The sequence below is a fragment of the Aedes albopictus genome, chromosome 3 (genome assembly GCF_035046485.1).
Source record: "Aedes albopictus strain Foshan chromosome 3, AalbF5, whole genome shotgun sequence".
Taxonomy (NCBI): domain Eukaryota; kingdom Metazoa; phylum Arthropoda; class Insecta; order Diptera; family Culicidae; genus Aedes; species Aedes albopictus.
The window spans coordinates 269,578,067-269,597,500 of NC_085138.1; the positions used below are offsets into that span (position 1 = coordinate 269,578,067).

At 38.8% G+C, this 19,434-nt stretch overlaps 1 protein-coding gene and 1 long non-coding RNA gene across 5 annotated transcripts in view; one reads left to right on the forward strand and one right to left on the reverse strand.

The window, feature by feature from the left end:
- Positions 1-7,676: 7,676 nt before the first annotated feature.
- LOC109403445 (uncharacterized) lies at positions 7,677-9,099 on the reverse strand. The gene is made up of 4 exons (XR_002128409.3): positions 8,761-9,099; positions 8,557-8,687; positions 8,010-8,482; positions 7,677-7,940 (listed from the first exon to the last, which is right to left on the reverse strand). It is a non-coding gene; the product is annotated as an uncharacterized LOC109403445 (long non-coding RNA).
- LOC109433210 (pleckstrin homology domain-containing family G member 5) overlaps positions 8,317-19,434 on the forward strand; it is a 446,136-nt gene continuing 435,018 nt past the window's right edge. For 3 of the 4 annotated variants that reach the window (XM_062860800.1, XM_062860795.1, XM_062860798.1), the window contains exon 1: positions 8,317-8,448. The gene's annotated coding sequence lies outside the window, so the exon portion shown is untranslated. Of the gene's footprint in view, positions 8,449-8,627; positions 8,741-19,434 lie in introns of those variants that run through there. The other variant, XM_062860796.1, reaches the window with a different exon arrangement.

Genomic DNA, 19,434 nt, shown 5'->3' on the forward strand with positions numbered 1-19,434 from the left:
CGCTGCGTGAAAATAACTTACCACTGGGTGAAAATTTTTGCAGCGATCAAATGAGATTCAACTAGTGATTACTATCGCTGTTTGACGCAAATTTGAGTAATTCCACGGAGGTGCGGGATTGCGTCAAAAGAACTTAAATTTGGGTTGATTTGTAGTTCCGTGTAAGGCTATTTTCTTGCTAACCGTTCATTAGATTATCAAAAAATCTGCGATCTGATGTGTCGTATGTATGGGTTTGGTTCATTTTTATACTTGGTAATTTCCGGTGGGATAGCCGGATCTGATTCCATAAGTCATGGACCATGACACTACCGGTTGTCCCAATTATGGTCTGAGAATATTTTATTGCTATTTATTCACCTTTACCTAATCACCGCGATTTGATATATCGCATGAATGGGTTTGCATCACTTTTACTTCTAACCACTTTCGAAGCCACAACTGAACCCACAACACTACCGGGAATCTAATGTGGTCTGACCCTATTTTTCCATCAGGTTGTCGATAAGTCGTGATCAGTCTTCGTTCTACTGCTCGTGTTGTGTGTAGGTAAAGAGGTAACGATAGCGCACGAATGTAACAAAGCCGACTGAAACCCGACTGCGGCAACGAAATGAAGGTAGTAAAAAGTGTCGAATGTTTACAAGACTGGTCGTGATTTGATGTACCGCATCCATGGGTTTGGTTAAATTTTTCATTTTACTACCCGGATCTGATTCCGGGTAACTACCGGCTGAACCAAATATGGTCTAACATTATTGTCTTGTTAACTGCTCATCGGTTAACCAAAAACGCTGCAAATTGAAGGTGCCACATGCAGGGTTTGACAATTTCGACGGGACTCTCTGAACCAATTCCGGACCACTACCAGTGACGTAAGGCTATTTTCTAGCTAACTGTTCATCAGGTTATCGAGAAGCCAAGATTTGATGTGTCACATGCCTAGATTTGGTTCACTTTTACATTTGGCCTCTTCCGGCCACTCAAAACCGATTCCGAAACACTTGCTGACCGTTCATTAGGTAATCTAAAAAGCCGCTATTTGATGTGACGCATGTACGGGTTTGTTTCTCTTTCAGATTTAACCACTTCGACGGGAACCCCGGAACGGGTTCCGGAACACTACTGGTTTAGATATGATCTGAGATGGTTTTCCTGCTCATTGTCCATCAGGTCATCGAAAATGCCGTGGTTTGATGTGCCGCATGCATGGGTTTGGTTCAATTGTATATTTGGCCACTTCCAGCGAGACGCCTAGAACCGGTTTCGGAACACTACCGGTTCAGATATGATCTGAGACTATTTTTCTGCTTACCGCTCATCAGGTTATCGAAAATGCCGTGGTTTGATGTGTCGCATGCATGGGTTTGGTTCACTTGTATATTTGGCCACTTTCAGCGGGACGACTAGAACCGGTTCCGGAACACTACCGGTTCAGATATGGTCTGAGATGATTTTCCTGCTCATTGTCCATCAGGTCACCTAAAATGCCGTGGTTTGATGTGTCGCTTGCATGGGTTTGGTACAATTGTATATTTGGTCACTTACAGCGGGACGCCCAGAACCGGTTCGGGAACACTACCGGTTCAGATATGGTCTGTGACTATTTTACTGCTTACCGCTCATCAGGTTATCGAAAATGCCGTAGTTTGATGTATCCCATGCATGGGTTTGGTTCACTTTGATATTTGCCACTTCCGGCGGGACACCCGGAACCGGTTCCGGAACACTACCGGTTCAGATATGGTCTTAGACTATTTTTCTGCTTACCGCTCATCAGGTTATCGAAAATGCCGTGGTTTGATGTGTCGCATGCATAGGTTTGATGCATTTTCATATTTGGTCCCTTCCCGGGGTACCGTTCCGGAACACCTAAATGGCCATATCTCCGGAACGGCTGAACCGATCCGAACCATTTTCAATAGGAAACAATGGGACCAGATTCCGCGTCGAATGAACCGTCGGTCATTGAAATCGGATGAGGTTTACTGCCAAAAAGTGATGTGAGTTTTTTGTACACACACATACACACACACACACATACACACACACACACATACACACACAGACATCACCTCAATTCGTCGAGCTGAGTCGATTGGTATATAAGACTTGACCCCTCCGGAGGCTCTATCAAATTTTCGTTTTTGGAGTGAACATATAGCCTTTCGGTACACCTTGGTGTACGAGAAAGGCAAAAACGTGTATTGGAAAATCAATGTGAAAGATTTCGGACGCTTTGTAGGACAAAATTAGGCAGCACCGGCAAGTTTGTTAAATCAATGTTGTGTTTTGGAAGCGGTTCAAATGCTAGTGTAATATAATGAAACGAAGTACACAGCAAAAAAAATATGAAAGTTAAACAGCATGTAAATTGAAGGTCAACTGAAATTTGCGACAGAAAAATGTAAATCACTAACATTTAACGTCAGCCAAGCAGCCCGCTGCCGGTCAGATGGCTTGTTTACAGATTTTAAAGCATATTCGATTTAAATTTACATGCATCTGCTATAAATCATACCAGCCACTCTCCGTCATCAGCTAAACGAACGGCTGCTCGCAGCTGTGGCGGTTTCCCCGTTGTCTCTCTCAGTACTCTCTGCAGCAGCCGGAGCATGTCGGGAATGCGTGCATTATGGTAGAAGCAGTTTAACTATGACTGTCTACTAGGCCGTCCCTTATTTCGCAAAATTTAGAAATGTTATAAGTTCGGTAGTGGAAAATGATCGTTTTAGCTAAAAAATGATCGTGTCAAAATTTGAAGTCCGTATCTCAAGGCTAAGTGGTCTCTCAAGGGGCCTAAATTTGTCAAAAATTGTATGGGACCAAAAAAACATGAAATTTTTTTCGACAAAACAAATTCGCTATTCCACTAAAACCGGTAATTTTAGGACCCTAAAGGACCAAAAATGTGCTTAGATTTGCGAAATCTCTACTCGTTTCCAAGATATTGATAAAAAATAACAGCAAAAATCAGCATTTTTGACAATTTTTTTTAAATTCCGAAGGAAACTTACCCTATTTTGTTCAATAACTCAAAAACGAGTGGAGATATTGCAAATCTAAGCACGAATAGCGTATTTTTTTGTCGAAAAAAATTTCATGTTTTTTTGGTCCCATACAATTTTTGACAACTTTAGGCCCCTTGAGGGACCACTTAGCCTTGAGATACGGACTTCAAATTTTGACACGATCATTTTTTAGCTAAAACGATCATTTTCCACTAACGAACTTATAACATTTCCAATTTTTGCAAAATAAGGGACGGCCTACTGTCTACTCTTCAACAAGCTGAGATAGCCGAGAGAGCTCGGGCGTGCTACTCACACCCCAAGGATCTGAGTTCAATTATCGCTCGGAGCTCAATTTTTCTTTATATATTCTAACAGATATCTGCAATGTAATTTTAAGATCGCACAAAAATTTCCATCATATATTGCTGACTGCACCCCAAATTGGACTGACACAATAGTGTGCACACACCTTCAAAGTGTGATTACAGCGCAGGGTTACGTCGGATCGAGTTGATGTCTTCGGTGCACTTATTCCTTGTAAATGGAGGAATAAGTGCACCGAAGACACCTCTGTGTGACGTCATGGCGTACATTTTTTTTTGCGCTGGTGTAGTCTTGTAATTTTAAGTTCGAACGTAAATTTCCGGGTTAGTAATGCTGTAATCCTGAAAATCTAACGTAAAGTTCCGTCAAGATGCTTAAATATGTCGATCTTATGTGACGTAAATATATGCATATTTTTGGAAGTGTGTACATATCTAAATTCCCGATCAAAACTTTTGGGGTCATCCTCTAATCAAGTCATTTATCCACTGCTATCCGTTGTTAACCACACACTTCCAAAAATATGCGTACATTTACAGGGGATAGACAAAATGATCGGGACAGGCAAAACTTACCCTTCTCAAAAAAATTTCAAATAGCTGTAACTTTTCGATAAGTGCATCAAATATTCTCAAATTTTCACTGTAAGTTGATCAACTATTTGTGTATCAGTGAACAAAATTCGGAAAATGTCGAACGATTCTGCACGAAGTTATAAAGATTCTAAAAAAAGGTAAAATTATCCGATAGCCAACTTTGAGCTGTTATCTCTCCGGATTTAATGAACCGAATGCAATGAAATTTTGACTATTTATGACTTATATAATGAATTTTGTCTATCCCCTGTACGTCACATAAGAGCGACATATTCAAGCATCTTAACTAACATCTAACTAAATTCATCATTTGAAGTAGTGACGTTAACCCCTTTGTAAGTTGCGTGTCGGCCAGGTCACCCCTGAGATGGACAGATATCGGAGGAAGTATTTAGTAGAGCGAGGGACGCAAGTGCAGGGAATATCATTACATTGGCAGCGCAATAGCTGGACAGTGGATGTGAGAGTTGACATCGTATCTTCGGAGCTCGACATCGGCGTAGCCAGCTTTTTCTGTTTACTTGCTCACTTTCATAAACAAACAAGAGAGAGAGCGGAATGAAACCAAGGACGAATTGCCTCTCTCTCCCAAAGTAGCCAGTAAGCCGTAAAAATTGGCACCGAGTCGGTTCTATAGCTGCATAAAGAGAATAGTTAATAGAGCTTATGAGAAATACATCCTCTCATAGTGCCACTTAAAAGCCACGTTTGGCGAATCATTCGGCTGATTGGCGGCCTGCTTCAATATTCCGAGTTCCGGTTTCGAGTCCTGTTGAAAAAGCTGTCAAAATTGGGACAAAACAAAAGCCGGATCTGAATTCGGTCATCCGTGACCGGATTGACAGTGTATTGGAATTAATTGGTTGATGATAGATTTGTGATGTTTTTGGATGTACACACTTAAATTAAATCGCCGACCTCAGCAAACGGATTGCCGAGAATCCAACAGCCGAGAATCCGGTAATAATTTTCACTGAATCTCGGTAAAAGTTTTACCGAGATGTCGTTAAAACTTTGCCGAGATCTCGGTAATCCAACTTTTTACCGAGATCTCGGCAAAGTTCACCGAGACTCGGTAATGGTTTACCGAAATCTCGGTAAAATTTTTACCGAGAATCAGTAAATATTTTACCGAGATATCAGCTGTTGGATTCTCGGTAAACCGTTAACCGAGATCAATTTCTGAATTTAAGTGTGTAGGCGACATACGGGGGCAATTTGTGAAGAGGAAACCCTGGGAGTTGGAACTAGCAAATTGTGAGAAGTAGAAGATTTTGCATAACAGGAGGAATATTGGGATTCGTCGAAGCATTTACGAATCATCTGTAAGAAAATCCGATGTTTTCATAATTCACAATCAAGGAAGCACCATCGATATGCTTCCACAATTAAATCAATGCTGCTAGTGACCGATAACACAGCGTAACAAAAATCAACTTTTGGTCTGTCTCAAGAGCAAACTTATGTGTCTCTGATAGATTTTGGTCCGCTGAATCCGAATCCGAGCTCAGAATTGCTTCAGCACGTCACAATTTTGAGCTTTACCTCAATTTATAGGGTAAAATATGCGATTTTGGGCTGTTTTGACTGCAAGCCATTAAGCATGGAAATATTTTTTTTTTAAGCAATCAAAAGATAAATTGGTCAATTAACATCTAAGTTAACGATTCATGCAAAATATTTCGTTTTACCCAATCAAATTTGATAGTTTTAAGGACATAGTTGCAGGGGTTACAAAATGGCAGCGAGTATGGCCGCCACTCTCTCCCTCATACCTCCCTCCCCTCACCATAGTCTTCGAGAAGCGCGGAAGTTAGCGAACAATTTCTCAAAATTATACTTGCTTACCTTCTCAAATTGCACTCAGGTTGCTACTTGTGGTAGACAACTATATTTTTCATCCGTTAGGAAGTACTACTTTGCAATATTCACAATATTTTCACAATTTCGTGCCAAAATGTAGCACACACTGCACTTTTTTTCTTCGTCAAGCGCGTCACCCTTATTTTCAAATCACTTTTTAACAGTCTTCTATACAACACAGCATTGTAATAAGTTGATCGATTACGTGAAATTGTCCACACTTTCGCCTGACCTACAGTTTATCGCGAAAAACTTACGCGTTTTCCACTTTTGTGGCCGAAAACCCGGATCAATTTACATCGCGGTTCGCTAAAACGGAAAAGCGTACCGTTAAACTGAGTGGTATTGTTCAACGTACGGTGAAATTGATCAAACCGCAGTTCATGTTTATCACGAAACAAGGCTGTTATTTTGGTAATCTTTTTAACTATTTTCAATATCATACTGCCAATGTGATTTCAATAGATAACAGAACAATCGTTCGCTGTTTATGAGTTGAAACTACATCAATTAATGTCACCCCATAACACGGTAGTTTTTTACGGTGAGAGAGAAAAAGTACGAGAGAAGAGAGGAGAGAGTTGTCAACAAAAACGTAAATAAAGTGGTGCACAATGGGATAATTGGTGAAAATATTGGGCAAAGCAGGGATTTAAATAAATTTAAAAATATTTTATAAGAACAAATTGTGTTGGTGGGCATATGCAATAAATCATATGTGTGCCAAAATTCAAAGGTACAACTGCTATTTTAATACAGCTCATTTTGGAACGTTTTTGTTAGTTTATTTGACCAAGTCACACTACACTGTGCGCCGTCTGATTTGTTTATTTTGAGTGGGTGGTTGAGAGGGTTATTAGAGCGGGAGCCAAGCTTATTATTATGATCTCGAGCAACCTTCACCTTAAGTGATTTACGTTAGGTACAACAATTCCCATACAAGTCGCCCTCCAAAAGTTGTATGCAAGTTTACATCCTAACATAAAATGCTTAAATCTATGAAATTTGATTTAATAAAATGAAATATTTTGCATGTGTCGTTAATTTAGATGTTAATTGACCAATTTATCTTTTGATTGCTTAAAAAAATATTTCCATGCTTAATAGCTTGCAGTCAAAGAAGCCCAAAATCGCATATTTTACCCTGTAAATTGAGGTGTAGCTCAAAATTGTGACGTGCTGGAGCAATTCTGAGCTCAGATTCGGATTCAGCGGACCAAAATCTGTCAGAGACACATAAGTTTGCTCTTGAGACAAAAAAATGTTGCGAGACAAAAAATCATAAACATAAACAGGAAATCATATCCTAAAGATCAGGCCTGTCCACAGAAAAGGAGACAAGAGAGGGATTTTTCCTAATTTTGGCAAAGGGCGGATAGGCGCCCTAGGAGTGTATTTAACATTGGCAATGTAAAGGGTCGTTTAACCCCCAAAACCCCTTCCTTGTGCACGGGCTTGCTGGAGATATGTTTCAAAATTAGCCCTATCCTAATGACCATGAAGAAATGGACGAAGAATTAGAAAGAAAGATTGAGGAGGAAGATAATGAAGCGAGTTACTCATAATACAAAAATACAACTCATTATTACAATACAAGTACACCATCCGACATGCCCTATTCAAAATAAAATCAATTTTGTAGAAATGCATTTTGGCCTGCACTGAGTACTTTCTAAGAAAAATCAATAAGAGTGAGTTATTCTGTTCCAGCGACGCATTTTATACGGGGGATTTGTGCACTCCCGCCGTGCTCGTCACGACGATCGTCAGCGCGCGTCGTCATCAATGGTCACCATCAGTTATAGTGCCTGGTCCGGGGCATCATCGCAGCGCACCGTGCCGCCACTCGGGGTGTTACATCATCACAATAACTGCAGACTTCACGGTTAAGACGGCTTTTTATTAACCATATTTGTTGACTTATTTATTTCTCTTTCTGCTTCCACGTTTCTCCAGCACGTATTCGAGCTGTCTGGCGCGTGATGAACTTTTTCGCCGATATTTGTTTTGAGGGAGTACCTAGTTGAATGAAGTCAGTGCCGGTTGCGGATTCATCTCTGAAACTATTCCGCGCGACAGCCAAATAGTAGAATTGGGAATGCGTCGGTTCTGAAGATTCCTGAAATTGACTTGCATGTCCGGTCTGTTTGCAGTACCGTTTGACGAAATTGAAAACAATTGATGGCTTTGTTTTGAAAAGTGATATACATACCAATTGCTTGTGCCAGCAAAACTGATGCGAACGAGGTCGTTTGCTACGTATTATTCAGTAGTGGGCAGTTTTGGCACACATCCTGCGGTTCGTAGCGTGATGGGCGGCAAAATAGTGTCAATCAAAGTGAAATTCAGTTACCTTATGGTCCAAACTCGTCCATCACGTGTATGTGTGTCATTGTTGTAGAACCGTGTGAAATCCAAATCAGCTGGTGTGTAGTTAGCCTCCACAGCAGGAATGAACTTCTGCATCGTTTTGTGGATTATACGCACCAGCATACAACTGAATCCGTAAATACGCGTGAAGGTGTGGAACGCCACGCCAGGCCGGGCGAGAGCAATCACGAGCCGGTTGGTGATTCAACGAGGCCCCACACGAGATGCATCAAACGAGCAAGAGTGCCAGAGTGCGGTTGAAGCTGTCGTTCCACGAAACGGTGTGTTGTTGTCGGCATTGTTGCATTGTGCAGTCTGGAGAAGCGAAGTGAGGGTGAATTGAAGCCGGTGCGTGGAGAAGTCAACCTACGAGCGTTTATCAACCTTACCTTGCTGTGCTCTGATAACGTTTCTGATAACGGTGACGCGACGCAGCCGAGTGAGCTATAGTGGTTTTATAGTACGTGATACCATCAAAATGTTCCGAATTGTGACTTTTATTAGCGGGTAGAAGTCAACCCTTTGGGAGGAACGAAGAGTGATTGTTAGTGCATAGCGGCTTGTGAGTTTACGGTAATGGATTGGCAACGTACCGGGCTACAGAAAAACACGACACGGACAGTGAAGCAATCTTATCGGCAAGCGTGATGAAGAGTTGATAGTTAAGTGATGAAATGAGAATGGTTCTTGAAAATAATACTCCGTTAATACATGGTTCAACAATGTTTTGGACAAGAGTGAGAGTGTGACTCATTTTCTTACTACTCATTCTAGAAGCTTAATGCGAAGTGAGATTTCATCCCGACGCATTTTTGACTTGCAATCTCATCAACCTCAAAGCACATGAAATCGACAATACTAGGGTACGTGCATCGGTTTTAACCAGTCTAAGGGTGACCATTTTTATAAAAATAACCAATAATCCTATGAAAACTACCAATGTGTCAAAGGAAAAGTTTCAACCTATATTTCGTTGAGAAAATGCAAAAACTAAGATAATACTTGATTTTTGCATTGAAAGCGGCACTGGCGAAAATAGAAGCACTGCATCAGTTTTGGCTATATTTTCAACTTTGGTTACTATTTTGGCCAACCACGTGTATTTCTTAAGGGGTGTGGCCAAATTAGTAGCGCACTGGCCAAAATAGACATAATGGAGACGATTTAAGCAAAATATTGTTTCTTATTGCATTTTTTTAGTCAAACTCTATGGTTTTCATAGCTTTATCCATCCTGATATATTAGGATCTGGTAGTAAAAAATAAATCTCGAATACTTTTTCAAAACGACATATCAACATAGGATTTGCGTTTGTTATACGTCGTTTTGTAAAAGTAATGGGCTGAATAACGCACTAAGGGGCGATTTCTTCACCCTGGCTTAAGCGTTAAGCCAGGTTTAACTGTATGGGTAAGCCTGGCTTACCGGTTAAGCCGAGGTGAAGAAATCGGCCCTAAGGCCAAAACACCCGACGGGTGTTTGCTACTAGCTTAGAGATATTTAGAAAATGTTTATTATTGTTGAACATATTGTTGAATGCGTAAAGCCTGTATCCGCAATAATCGGGACACAGAAATATAGCTGTAACTCTGCAATAGATAAATTGATAATGCTCAAATTTGGCCTGATAATATCTTAAGATGTGTTAGTTTCACCTGCAAAATTTCATGTGAATCGGTGCAGTACTTTTTGTTGTAGCAATGAAACAGTAGAACGCGCGCAATAGGACAGGTCGGCGAAGTACTAGATTTGTAGTAATGAGCTGAATTTTAGTATGGTGAGAAGGTCAATTATCCGTTTCTGCAATAAAATGGTGCAAAAAGCGTGGGTATTATGATTCCTTGCCTAATTTGATGCTGTTTGAGCATCTTGGAGTACATTGCTCAAAATTTCTAGAGCACCGTTTTTTAGAACCGTTGAACGGATTTGGATGAAAATGCATCACGCTGTTGACAACCACTGAACAATTAGCGTGATGCATTTTCATCCAAATCCGTTCAACGGTTCTAAAAACCGGTGCTCTAGAAGTTTTGAGCTATGTACTCCAAATACCTTGTCCTTAAAGAATCACAAAAAAACGTACAGTAGTTTCGGGTCGTCTTCTTCTTCTTTATGGCTCTACGTCCCCACTGAGACTTCGCCAGCCTCGCTTCAACTTAGTGTTCTTTGAGCACAGTTATTAACTGAAGGGCTTTCTTTGCCTGCCATTGCATGAATTTGTATATTGTGAGGCAAGCACAATAGTACACAATGCCCAGGGAGCCTGGATTTTTCTCTCGACTGAAACGGGAATCAAACCAGCCGTCTCCGGATTGGTGATCCATAGCCTTAACCACTAGGCTAACTGGAGACCTGGGTGGTATTCCTGGTAAAATGTCGAAAGGAATTCTATGATGAATCCTTGAAGAAATCTTTGGAGGAATCACAGGTTTCCTGGAAGAATAGCAACAGGCATATCAGGAGAAATCGCAGGGGTAAATACATAAGCAACTCTAGGAAGAATCAACGGAAACTCCATGGAGGAATCCCAATAAGACGCAGCATTTTTGGCCGATCTATTAATCCCCCTCTCCTTCGTAGCATATTTTCCGATACATACCTAATACATGGCTCGTCACGCAATCCCAGACCCCCCCCTACGTCTTTTATGGACGCTCCCTAAGAGCTTGTGGAGGAATACCGGGATTAATACTGTACATTTCGTAGTTGAAAATCACTGCGACGAGAAATTGATGAACTGTTGATGAGATAAACTTGCGAAAAAAATCACGTTCTGATGAGATTTGAACCCACGACTCCGTATTCGCAAAAGTCAAACAGCAATCACACACCATGAACAGTTCTTGTTTCACAATTTGATATGTCAATCACTCAACATGCTCGTGATTGTGTCTTCTACACAACATATACATGTACATGATGAGCGAGGTTGTTTGATAGTGTTGTACTTTTTAAAATGGCTCACGTCCGGAAGGGTTAAGGAAATTTCCATTATGAAGCGTCAAACCCGCCACCCTCAGCATCATTTTGCTGATTTCATATACGCTCACCACCTCGGCTATATGGGTTGAAAGACTATTCTTCTTAAGAGGAAACAAACCATCATCCGTATTGAAAAACTCAAAAGCAGTTTTTTCGATGCAGTTTTATCACTGCACTCAATTTTCCATCTAGATGACAGTGAAATAATTTTCAATCGTGGCTTTGTATATTTGAGCGTAAAAACTGCTTTTCAATAGTTGATGATAGCTGATTATTGAATGATGGTTATTTGAGCCTTTTTTCCGTCATCTCTAGGATTCATTCAGGTTTACTTGTTGGGGTTGCTAAAGAAACTTATTATGAGATTTATGTTGTAGATTTCCTGCATGAATTGCGTCAAATGTTGCTATCAGAATTCTTCCTGGGATTTATCCATGAGAAAACCATGAGGAGTTTGAGGTGGGATTCCTCCAGAAATTCTTGCTGCGTTTCCTTCTATTTTTTTTTTGTATTTTTGCTGGTGTTTCTCCAAGAATTCCGCCGAAAGTTCTTCAAGAAATTCTTCCGGGGATTTTATAACGATCTATTCAGATTTTTCTCTTTAAGATTGTTCCAGGCATTCCTCCTGTGATTCCTCCAGGAGCATTTCTTGAGATTCGTTTAGGAACTCCTGCTAGGATTCCTCCAAAAAATCTTGCTCGTATTCCTGCAGGACTTTTTCCAAAAAAATCTACATTCCTACGGCGATGTATCCAAGGGTTTCTCTAACAACTTCTCCAATAATTCCTCCTACAATTGCTAAGTGGATTTATCCAGAGATTTTCAAGAAATCCTGCTGAGATTTCTCCATATATATCTGCTTAGACAGTCCAGGAGCTTCTGCTCCTCTAAGAGTTTTTTTTTTCTGGAAATTTCATTAAGCACCCTTTAAGATATTTTTCTAGAAATTGCTCAAGCATTCTTTTTATGATACCCGCAGGGATTTTTTTAGGCACACGTACTGGAATTCCTCCAGAATTTTTTGTCGGTATTCCTGCAGGACTTTATCTAGTAATTTCTGCAGGAATTCCTCTAGTGATGTGTAGATTTCTGTAGATATTTCTGCAATAATTTCTACATGAATTACTCTGTGCATTCATCTTTGAATATACAGGGGATAGACAAAATGATCGGGACAGGCAAAATTTTCACTTTCCAAAAAATGTTCAACTAGCTGTAACTTTTCGAAAAGTGCATCAAATATTCTCAAATTTTTACTGTAAGTTCTTCAACTAGTTGTGTATCAGTGGACAAAATTTGGAAAAAATCGGACAATTCTTCACAAAGTTATAAAGATGTTTGGAAAACAAAAAAATATCCGATAGCTAACTTTGAGCTGTTATATCTCCGGATTCATTGAGCCGATTGCAATGAAATTTTGACCATTCATGACTTATATAATGAGCTCTGGAAAACATTTGACTTAACTTGAAATTTTTAACAAGCGAAAAAGTTATGGCGATTTTATTTTTTTCACGATTTTTTAGTAAATTGGTCTATTTTTAGAGAAAAGTTCCCGGTGGTACTCCTACGATAATTTTAGGAAAATCTCCTACAGAATCCAGGGTCTTGTGCGGGAATTTGCGGTGGAGCTTCTCATTCCCGGTGGAACTACCGGCCGTTGCAACTCTAGAGATGAATTAGGAATTTCTGGGTGGAACTCTTAGAGGAACTCTCGGTAGAACTTTAGGAAGAATTCCCAATGAAACTCATACACAAATTCATGGTGGTCCTGCAATTCTTGATCACTTCCCAGGTAACCAATAAGCAGTTAAAATTGTATATATTCAGGACTATATGCGGCTTTATTGCATGTCATTAAATGCTAATCTGTCGAATATGCACCATAAGTGCTAATTGATTGCAGGTTTTAGCTGATGAAATGCTTATTCTTCATATCCCCCAAATTGTGAAAGAAAAAAAAGCATATTTTCCCCTGCTCATTACAGCCGCTCAATATTCTGCCTTTTCTCTTTTCACTCTCCACTCTGTAACTATTAGGGATGTTTTTGCAGTTGTTTTTTGCTGCTCCCGCTGAAATTGGGTTTCGATCCCTCGATCCTCTGGATGATGGTGCTAGAGTTTCTATGAAATTTTTGAGATTAATTCAAATTATTTCTTTCGGGTGTCAATGTTTTTCGAAGCCCTTTTGAAAAAGAGTCTTTCACTCCAAAAATTAAAAAAATTGATCAATATTTCGAAAAGTTATGACAAAATGTTGGTTTTTGATCAAAAAAGTGTAATACATATGCGATGGTCCTTCTAACGCATGAACTGGAATTGTAATGAGATCGAATTCGATGTTTTATTTTGGGGCGTAGCTAGGAATATTTTAAAGATGTATAACTTTTTGCAAAAAAGATTTGGAAATCATATTTTACAAATACCGTCAAGGCGCCATTCACCGTGTGCCTTCGAATATTTTTTCATTATTTCCATATTATGATTACATGATACGACAATTTCTCTTCAATTTTACCAATACAACACTAATGTATTGTTACCATGTCAAAACGCTCATTAGAAACATTCAAAAGTATCATTTTGACACTAAAGTGTGTTTACATGAAGCGAGTTTCTGCTCGTTCACTGCATTCATAGTGAAAAAACGAAAACTGCGCTAAGGTGATTTAAAAGATAAACTAAATGTAGTAACGTTTTTATTCCACCAAGAAGCAATTAAATTCACATATCAGGTATGTATTTTGCATTACCGAAGTTTAAAAAGAGTTAAAAAAAAAGTACGATTACTCGTACTTTTTAATTGAAACAAAAAGGCACGGTAAATGGGTACCCTAAAAATCAATGGTCTCCATTCACCGTGCCCCTTATTGTCCCATATATCTAGAAAAAATCGAAAACTTGAACATTCATTTTTCTAATAAAATCTTGCAAGTTATTACCTGAAATGAATTCAAACGAAGAAAATTCCCTTGGCTGGGTTGTTTGATCATTTTTAAACAAAGTAGAATAAAATGTCTCATACACGGTGAATGGGTCCCTACTACCACGGTGAATGGTGACCTACCACGGAATTAGGCGACCCTACTACCCTTTACTAATTGTACTATATCACCAAATTTTCTGAAAAAAATTCTACTTCTGTGGATTTTGCTTTGATTTCAACCTATAATGAAGGCAATTAAAAGCGGCACCAACAATGTTTATAAGACTGGTGTCAAATGACAGCCTTTATTTGCCCCGAATCCTCTTAGATCCACGGTGAATGGTACCTTGACGGTAGTGGGGCAAAAGTTCTAATTGTGGGACAAGAGTTCGAGTAAACTTTAGGTAAAACCCAAACATTCTACAAAATGTACATATTATCTTTAAAAATGATGGAATCAGTGAGAAAATCCGATCAAAGTTGAAAAAAAAGTTGTTTTATCTGAATTTGGCGGAAAACTACTAATTTTTGGTGAAATAAATTTAACCCTGATTTGGGTAAAATCCAGATCGAACTTTAAATTGTATTATGAAATTCAAATAACTCAACGTACATATGTACAGATGGGTAAATTATTGGTTAAATTGGGAAAAAATCCCCAGCTCAGGTGAGATTTGAACTCACGACCCTTATTCGCTAGACAAGTGCTTTACCAACTAAGCTACCGAGCCAATTAATGACCCGCCAACTTAGTTGTCATAAGGTTCGATTCTAATCTCATCGATCTATATCATCTTCCCCTAAACCGCAAATATAACCATCTCTGTTGTACATATGTACGAAGAGCGAAAGCGATTTGTTTATTGTTTGAAACTGTTTGCCTATCGTACAGGCAACGCTTCCTCAACCACTTGTAGAGGAAGAACAATGCTACCTGGAAGGCGATCAAACGCGTCGTTCGCATTCTATTTGATACGACGGGTAACTACGTAGAGGTAGATGCTCGAAAACGACTCACTTGAAGTGTAAATTTTCGGTAAGGGTCGTGAGTTCAAATCTCACCTGAGCTGTGGATTTTTTCCCAATTTAACCAATAATTTACCCATCTGTACATATGTACGTTGAGTTATTTGAATTTCATAATTTGACCACACGGATTGGTATTACCGAAAATTTTACCTGTCCCAGTTATTTTGAGTATCCCCTGTAAGTGAAATTCGTGATGGAACGCCTGAGGAATTTTCTTGAAGTACACATAGAGAAGAAGTTTGAGGAACTCTTGGGATTTTTTTTAACCTCATAAAGGAATTTCTAATGGAGTTTTCTGTGGAACTTCGAAAAAAATTCCAGTGGAATTTCCACAAGAAAACCCAATGGCCTTTCTGCCAATTTTTTTCATGGAAGTTAAAGAAAAACCGGAGGAACTCCTACAGAAATTCTCTTTGGAACTAGTAGATGAATCCCCGGTGGAACGCCTAGAGAGATTCTTGCTGTATCTCCTAGGGAAATCTCCGGTGGAACTCCCTGCAAGTATTCTTGGGAGAATTCTTAGAGGAGTTCCCAGCGAAGTTTCTGGAGGAATTCACGATGAATTTTCTACAACAATACCGTACAAATTAAGTCGAAGGGGCTTAGATTTTCATGAAACTTTTTCCACAGGCAGTGTTCATGTATATATTACCCAAAAAAGTTGAGAAAAATTCAGAGTCGCCTGTTTTCCCGGAAAACTCAGGTTGAATTTTTTTGTTTTCCCCTGACACTACTTATTTGGAGAAATCATAACTCAAGAACGAAGCATCGTTGAAACAAAGTTTGTTTTAGAAAATGAAAGCAAATTTACTCAGAAATCCAGAAAAAATATGAGCTGGAAAAAGTTTTCCCCAAAATTTTCCACAGTTGAGAAAATTCTTAAGGAAATGCAAGAAAAACTATGCCCGAACTCGCGGAAAATTTTCAAAAAATATATTTGAGGCGGTAATTTCATAAACTTTGACCCCTGAAATTTTTGAATTGCACTTATTTTTCTTTCCTTAGTTATGACCAATTTTGAGAAAAACGACCATAATATACCGTGATTTCGGGTGAAATTGATCACTTTTCACAGTTTTTCGCTACTAATTTTTGAATAGTTATCGATATGGTCAAACTCAATACTTTAAAACAAGAACGACCACGGGTTTCGTAAGTCAACGAGGTTGAAACTTTTACTGCAAATCATTTTATTGCAATAAAAATCATTTAAAATAAAAAATCAGAAATTTTTGTTTCGGGGTGAAATTGATCAGTCAGTGAAATGTATTTGTAAGTGCTGAAAATAAATTTTCCATCTGAATTAATTACCACAGAATGCGAAAAGCTTTGTAAAACTTACACAAGTTAAGTGAATTCCTAATTATTTAAGTTTAAAGTTTAATAAATCTAAAGAAAACGCCTAAAAGTATGCTATTTTCATACTAAACCAGCTATTACTTAAGCAAAAGTACATTTTTTTGCATAAATATCAATTATTGATATTTATGCAACTTTTTTTTTTATAGAACTTTTGATAACGAAATCTGGTTTAGCGAACACTTGGCAGCTATAAACATTCATTCGAATATTTATTCCATGTGCAATACACCAAAACCTCCATTTAGGTAATGAGTCGTAACTGCCTAAATAGAATTTTTACCTAAATGGATTCAGTTTATTACCTAAATGGATTACAAGGTTGCAAAGAAGTTCAACAAGGGAGAGTTACTAGGAAATTTAAAGGAAATCATGCGGAGTTTCAGATGGCTTTCAATGAGTTTCAGGAGGGGGTGGGTTTCAGGAGGGGAGGGGCTTCAGGGGCGTTTTCGGGGGTTTTGGAGGGTCTTAGATCAGAATTGTCATTCAAATGACTAGCTGCCCAGCCAGCAATTTGGTTGCTATACCGAAATTGCAACTGAAATAGTCACACATATATAGCACCAAAGAAATCGTATTAAATGCACGAAACAGGTATATACATACTAAAGTGGAGGCCATATCGAAACATATATACGATTACTGCGATTCCATCCAACATAATTTACGATTTCTCGAAAAATTTCTACGGTTTCGCCGATTTTATCCGTCTAAATATACGATTATGCATGATCTTATTACGATTGAGAGTACCAATATACGACTCAAGATTTTCAAATAAAAAAAAACAATTGGTGTTCAATGGGAATCGAACTTAAGTCCTTTGATTGAGAACTGCGCGTTATCTCTATTGGCTATATTGCCAAGTTGAAAATAAAGAGATGAAAGTGAATGGCATGAAACGAATAAAAATTAGCATGATACGGTGCCAGACTTGTTTTGGGAGCGTTGTTGTTGTGCATTGAGTGGCATCAAAAGTGGTGTCCTGCAAGAGGCCCGGAATTCACATCGTTGTTGGAATCTATACATCACTCATTGTAAGTCATCTGCTAGTATGAAAACCTATATATTTGGTTGAAATTATTGGTACCATGGTTGGAATGTGTCAACAAAAACAAAAATACAAATTTGTGATGAATACCATTTTTTCTTTCCTCCATCATACAAATATGTAAACAAAACCATTTACGATTTCCGAGATTAAGTTTCGACTATTAAAAGTGCAGTAACAATCATATGCGACTGTTAAAATGAATATACGATTTCGACGATTTCATTCACTTCGTATACAACGCACGAGTGACGCAAACGATCAATATACAACATTGTTATAGTTGTATACGATTTCACCGATTTTCATCATACCTTTAGGTAGCAAGCTCGATTTAGCAGATTCATATACGCTGTGAAGCGACGATTTCCACGATTCAAATAAATCATATATACGATGCTAGCGAACTTGCAGCTTGACACTAAGAATGTATGTTTTTTTTCACGATTCTATCCGATTCTGTGCGATCCTACCGATAGAATCCCGCACCTTTTATGATCGGAGATGACTATATGAAACAAAATCGCAATTGAAATTTAATTTGGCATGAAATGCGATTTTACGCAATCATTGTCAACAAATATACATATTATTACACAATTCTGATTAAATATATGAAAATATACGATTTTTTCCACACAATGATTTACGATATGTGGTTGGCTGGGTGGGCACTAAACACGAAAAACCTTGTGCAAAACCTTGCGAAAATCCCTGAGAAATTCCGCCAGACTGAAAAATTATTGAATGTCGGGCCAATTTTTATCGTATGTTGGGCCATTGTTGGACCAACATCGAACAACTGTTGGGTCTATGTTGGGTTTGGTGCCCAAAATAAAAACAGGTGAATGATAGGTTGATGTCGGGTTTGACGTCATCAATGCTGGAGCTGATATCAATTGAATGATGGAAAGATGGTTGATTATCTCAATTTCAGCTGGAAATGACGCTGGACACTTTTCAAAACTGTATGGAGGGGGGGGGGTGTTTAGGGGGCAACAATGCATCCCCCTCCCCCCATACACTCCACCTAACACCACTCACTACTTCTTTCCCATAAACCAATCTTATACCTAATCTTAAGTACTCCAACTGATCTGAACACAATCAAATTCCATTTAGGTAACGTTACCTAAATGGAGGGACCTAAATAGATTTTACCTAAATGGATCCTACCTAAATGGAGGTTTGAGTGTACAGCTACAGTTACAGAAGTTCGCAAGTGTCTTTGAAATCCGCCAATCACGCAGTTTCGGGAAATATTTAATTTAATGCAGAAATATGTGACTAATTAGCTGTAAAACATGTAAACTCATCATTCAATAACCCTTGGGCCTAATGATGGTCATTCTCTACAAATTGTTTCAAGTTCAAAGCTTTATTTTTGACAAGTAAAAATTGCCCTCACGTCGATCAATTTCACCCCACTGATCAATTTCACCCGAAATCACGGAATGCGTACAGCTATTCTTGAAGAAACTTCTATAGGAATTTCTAGTGGATCTCCTAGGGAAATACTTTGAGAAACTAAAACACAGTAGTGGAACTTCTAGAGAAAATTTCTTCGGAACTCCTAGGAAAATTCCTAACGGAATTCAAAGAAAATCTTCAGGTGCAAGAGGCATTCCCGTAGGAAAATTTGAAAACCATTCTCAGTGGAACTTCCAAAAGAATAGTCGGGAAGTATTTCCATTGCAACCAGTAGAGGGATTTCTGATAGAACTTCGAGAGGAATTTTCGTTGAAACGTCTAGGCCTAGGGTATATCTCGGTGGAACAACTAGATGATTCATTGATGGGACTTTTGTGGGAGCTAACGGTTGTTTTCATGCAGAAATTCGAGCTGAAACTCGTACAAAAGATTCTGTTGTAATGTAACTCATGTTGTAGTTTCGGCCAGAGCTCCTGAAATTACTGGTGG